Source organism: Rutidosis leptorrhynchoides, chromosome 1, assembly GCF_046630445.1.
Source record: "Rutidosis leptorrhynchoides isolate AG116_Rl617_1_P2 chromosome 1, CSIRO_AGI_Rlap_v1, whole genome shotgun sequence".
NCBI lineage: Eukaryota > Viridiplantae > Streptophyta > Magnoliopsida > Asterales > Asteraceae > Rutidosis > Rutidosis leptorrhynchoides.
The window spans coordinates 479,750,083-479,756,466 of NC_092333.1; positions in this window are offsets into that span (position 1 = coordinate 479,750,083).

Here is a 6,384-nt window from a genome sequence, read left to right on the forward strand (position 1 = left end):
GGGATAGACAGATTACGGGTCCGGAGATTATACAAGAAACTACCGAGAAGATCATCCAAATTCAACATCGGTTGAAAACCGCCCAAAGTCGACAAAAGAGCTACGCTGACATTAAAAGAAAAGATATAGAATTTGAAATTGGAGAGATGGTCATGCTTAAAGTTGCACCTTGGAAAGGCATTGTTCGATTTGGTAAACGAGGGAAATTAAATCCAAGGTATATTGGACCATTCAAGATTATTGATCGTGTCGGACCAGTAGCTTACCGACTTGAGTTACCTCAACAACTCGCGGCTGTACATAACACTTTCCACGTCTCGAATTTGAAGAAATGTTTTGCTAAAGAAGATCTCACTATTCCGTTAGATGAAATCCAAATCAACGAAAAACTTCAATTCATCGAAGAACCCGTCGAAATAATGGATCGTGAGCTTAAAAGACTTAAGCAAAACAAGATACCAATTGTTAAGGTTCGATGGAATGCTCGTAGAGGACCGGAGTTCACCTGGGAGCGTGAAGATCAGATGAAGAAGAAATACCCTCATCTATTTCCAGAAGATTCGTCAACACCTTCAACACCTTAAAATTTCGGGAACGGGTAGGTACTGTAGTGACCCGAACTTTTCCATGTTTATATATATTAATTGAGATTGATATTTACATGATTAAATGTTTCCAACATGTTAAGCAATCAAACTTGTTAAGACTTGATTAATTGAAATAGGTTTCATATAGACAATTGACCACCCAAGTTGACCGGTGATTCACGAACGTTAAAACTTGTAAAAACTATATGATGACATATATATGGTTATATATATAGTTAACATGATATTATGATAAGTAAACATATCATTAAGTATATTAACAATGAACTACATATGTAAAAACAAGACTACTAACTTAATGATTTTGAAACGAGACATATATGTAACGATTATCGTTGTAACGACATTTAATGTATATATATCATATTAAGAGATATTCGTACATCATAATATCATGATAATATAATAATTTAAAATCTCTTTTGATATTATAAACATTGGGTTAACAACATTTAACAAGATCGTTAACCTAAAGGTTTCAAAACAACATTTACATGTAACGACTAACGATGACTTAACGACTCAGTTAAAATGTATATACATGTAGTGTTTTAATATGTATTCATACACTTTTGAAAGACTTCAAGACACTTATCAAAATACTTCTACTTAACAAAAATGCTTACAATTACATCCTCGTTCAGTTTCATCAACAATTCTACTCGTATGCACCCGTATTCGTACTCGTACAATACACAGCTTTTAGATGTATGTACTATTGGTATATACACTCCAATGATTAGCTATTAGCAGCCCATGTGAGTCACCTAACACATGTGGGAACCATCATTTGGCAACTAGCATGAAATATCTCATAAAATTACAAAAATATGAGTAATCATTCATGACTTATTTACATGAAAACAAAATTATATATCCTTTATATCTAATCCATACACCAACGACCAAAAACACCTACAAACACTTTCATTCTTCAATTTTCTTCATCTAATTGATCTCTCTCAAGTTCTATCTTCAAGTTCTAAGTGTTCTTCATAAATTCCAAAAGTTCTAGTTTCATAAAATCAAGAATACTTTCAAGTTTGCTAGCTCACTTCCAATCTTGTAAGGTGATCATCCAACCTCAAGAAATCTTTGTTTCTTACAGTAGGTTATCATTCTAATACAAGGTAATAATCATATTCAAACTTTGGTTCAATTTCTATAACTATAACAATCTTATTTCAAGTGATGATCTTACTTGAACTTGTTTTCGTGTCATGATTTTGCTTCAAGAACTTCGAGCCATCCAAGGATCCATTGAAGCTAGATCCATTTTTCTCTTTTCCAGTAGGTTTATCCAAGGAACTTAAGGTAGTAATGATGTTCATAACATCATTCGATTCATACATATAAAGCTATCTTATTCGAAGGTTTAAACTTGTAATCACTAGAACATAGTTTAGTTAATTCTAAACTTGTTCGCAAACAAAAGTTAATCCTTCTAACTTGACTTTTAAAATCAACTAAACACATGTTCTATATCTATATGATATGCTAACTTAATGATTTAAAACCTGGAAACACGAAAAACACCGTAAAACCGGATTTACGCCGTCGTAGTAACACCGCGGGCTGTTTTGGGTTAGTTAATTAAAAACTATGATAAACTTTGATTTAAAAGTTGTTATTCTGAGAAAATGATTTTTATTATGAACATGAAACTATATCCAAAAATTATGGTTAAACTCAAAGTGGAAGTATGTTTTCTAAAATGGTCATCTAGACGTCGTTCTTTCGACTGAAATGACTACCTTTACAAAAACGACTTGTAACTTATTTTTCTGACTATAAACCTATACTTTTCTGTTTATATTCATAAAATAGAGTTCAATATGAAACCATAGCAATTTGATTCACTCAAAACGGATTTAAAATGAAGAAGTTATGGGTAAAACAAGATTGGATAATTTTTCTCATTTTAGCTACGTGAAAATTGGTAACAAATCTATTCCAACCATAACTTAATCAACTTGTATTGTATATTATGTAATCTTGAGATACCATAGACACGTATACAATGTTTCGACCTATCATGTCGACACATCTATATACATTTCGGAACAACCATAGACACTCTATATGTGAATGTTGGAGTTAGCTATACAGGGTTGAGGTTGATTCCAAAATATATATAGTTTGAGTTGTGATCAATACTGAGATACGTATACACTGGGTCGTGGATTGATTCAAGATAATATTTATCGATTTATTTCTGTACATCTAACTGTGGACAACTAGTTGTAGGTTACTAACGAGGACAGCTGACTTAATAAACTTAAAACATCAAAATATATTAAAAGTGTTGTAAATATATTTTGAACATACTTTGATATATATGTATATATTGTTATAGGTTCGTAAATCAACCAGTGGCCAAGTCTTACTTCCCGACGAAGTAAAAATCTGTGAAAGTGAGTTATAGTCCCACTTTTAAAATCTAATATTTTTGGGATGAGAATACATGCAGGTTTTATAAATGATTTACAAAATAGACACAAGTACGTGAAACTACATTCTATGGTTGAATTATCGAAATCGAATATGCCCCTTTTTATTAAGTCTGGTAATCTAAGAATTAGGGAACAGACACCCTAATTGACGCGAATCCTAAAGATAGATCTATCGGGCCCAACAAGCCCCATCCAAAGTACCGGATGCTTTAGTACTTCGAAATTTATATCATATCCGAAGGGTGTCCCGGAATGATGGGGATATTCTTATATATGCATCTTGTTAATGTCAGTTACCAGGTGTTCACTATATGAATGATTTTTATCTCTATGTATGGGATGTGTATTGAAATATGAAATCTTGTGGTCTATTATTATGATTTGATATATATAGGTTAAACCTATAACTCACCAACATTTTTGTTGACGTTTTAAGCATGTTTATTCTCAGGTGATTATTAAGAGCTTCCGCTGTCGCATACTTAAATAAGGACGAGATTTGGAGTCCATGCTTATATGATATTGTGTAAAAACTGCATTCAAGAAACTTATTTTGTTGTAACATATTTGTATTGTAAACCATTATGTAATGGTCGTGTGTAAACAGGATATTTTAGATTATCATTATTTGATAATCTACGTAAAGCTTTTTAAACCTTTATTGATGAAATAAAGGTTATGGTTTTTTTAAAAATGAATGCAGTCTTTGAAAAACGTCTCATATAGAGGTCAAAACCTCGCAACGAAATCAATTAATATGGAACATTTTTAATCAATAAGAACGGGACATTTCAGGGATGTCAAACCCTATGGATCCATATCTAAGATTCGCGTTCACCGGTTCAAAGACCAATGACTAAACGTTACCGAGCTAAGGGGAAAGTTTATGCCGTTGTATAACCCACACTTATATAAAGTTTAAGTACTCGTGCCTAGTATGTAAAACGTAAAATGCGCATGTATTCTCAATTCCCAAAATAGTTAAAGTAAAAAAGGGATGCTATAACTCACAGTGATAAAGTAGTAAAGTTGACACGGGAAAGGTAAGCAAGTATGTTTGTCCGAAAAGGTCCTCAACCTAAGTCAAAAGTTACTAAGTCAGTAAATCATCCCAATAGGTTTATAAGTATGTAAATTAGGTCTTAAGTATCATCATCATTCATCATTTAACAAAAAGTGTAAAGTAAGTTTCAAGTAAAGACTAGGGTTTGAAACAAAGGCTGACTTCGTTCAGTCGCCACGGCCTCTATACAAACTGAATTGAGGTGGGACCAGTGGCCATGGCTCCGTATATGAGTCCTTTAGTTGTTGTAAAAATTCCAGAACCAAACTCGTCCTCGTTTGACCGTGGCGACGGTTTAAGTGCGAGTAGGTCAGAATTTTCAGCACAACGTTAAAAGAACATAGTGACGTTCGGAGGGCCATAGATGCTAAACCGTAACTCGGATTAAGAATAGTCTTAAACGAAAAATTATCTATTCAAACAGAGCTAACTGAAAATCAACTTTACATTAGCCCAGGTATTTTGATAAGAATCTAACAACAGTAGGTTTAGTGTTCCGGTGGGTTCTTGGTGCTCGATGCTCATCACGGTTCTCATCCTTGATGCATATAGCTTCAAGTGTACAACTCGTTGATGTGTTTGCATCATCTTTACCAATTTTTGACCATCATAACACAAGTGTAAGTCTAAGATAAGTAGCACAACTCAATTAAGTGTTGCAAGTAGTTTGATGAACCAAAGTTACATCAAGATCTTAGATGCGACACATACATGAGTTACAAAAGTAATATTAAGCTACAAACTTGAAAGTAAACTAACTAATCAAGATCTTAAGTTGTAGAATATAGTTCTTAGTTAGATCTTGAAGATCCTAGACCCAAAAGTCTAGATCTAAAGTTCTTAAGTTAAATCCTAAGTTATAAGACATGAATCTTTACTTTAATGAAACCATAGGTTATGAAACTTAGATTTTCATCTTGTAAAGTGTATGTAAACTCATAAGCTCTTGTTTACAACAAAATAAGTAGACCATAAGCTATAGAAACTTAGATCTTTCATAAGTATATGAAGTTATAACTAGAAAGTTATACTTTTATGTTCTTGAACTTATAAAGTTAACTTTTAGTTTCAAGAAATATGAGATCAAGATTAACTAGTAATACTTGACCAATTTAACAACATTTCAACTTTAAAGTACATAAAATGAAGAAATAAGTTAAATCTACAAGTAACAAGTTCATGGTTGTTCATACTTTAAAGATTCAAACCAAGGCTTTGATCTTTAAGAAATAAAGTATTCAAACCAAGGCTTTGATCTTTAAGAAAGTAAACTTTAAGTTTACAAACATGGATACAAGTAATGATTTTACAACTCATGAACTTTATTTCTTTAAAACATTAAGTGTAGAACCATAAATAGAAAGTTTAGGTTCTTGTATGTTCTTGTATGAAAAAGATGATATGAAGAACAAACTAGAGAGTTTGATTCTTAATAACTAGTAAGTAAACAACAACATCAAAGATCAATTAACAAAGCAAGCAAATGATAATGATATGCATGTATATAATTCGGTTTTCACAAGAAAAAAAGAAAGAAAACGAAGCCTTGTTACTTACAAAAATGGAGAGAAAAGATGAGAGAAAAAGTTGAGAGAAAAGTGAAGTAAGTTTGTGTGTGTGTAAAATGAAATGAACTAGTGAATAAGTAATACAAAAATTGAAAAAGAAACCTCCCTCCCACCTTGTGTTGGCCGTAGGTTTTCAAAAAAAAGGGAAAGAATCAATTGCTCTTTCAACATGGGGAGAAGGTGATAGCTAGAAGTGGTATTAAAGTAAAATGACATGGGAAAGATGGTGTAAGTATCTTGTAACTAGTCTCTTTACTTCACTAACTAGTCTAGTTTCCTCTTAAAGTAATACTTTCATAATAAATGGGCTAATTAGTCCATTAAGGATGTAGGGTGGGCTTCTAAGTCCACTAATCATGAGTCCATTAATAAAAGACCAAGTATGAAACAAATAATCCAATAAAGCCCAAGTAATTAACTAGTAACCTTAGTTAATTAAAATGATTAATAATAATTAAATCATGAATGTAAATAATATTCGGAAATATTATTTATGATACGTACGTGCGTCACAAAGACAATTCGGGCCATGAAAAGTTAAATACGGTAACAAGTAAACGTATAAAAATACATTTTTTAATGCGCAAGTATTAATAATAAATTATTAATAATTAAACGTTGGAAAATCCAGGGTCGTTAGATTACCCACCTGTTAAAGAAAATTTCGTCCCGAAATTTTAAGCTGAGATAGA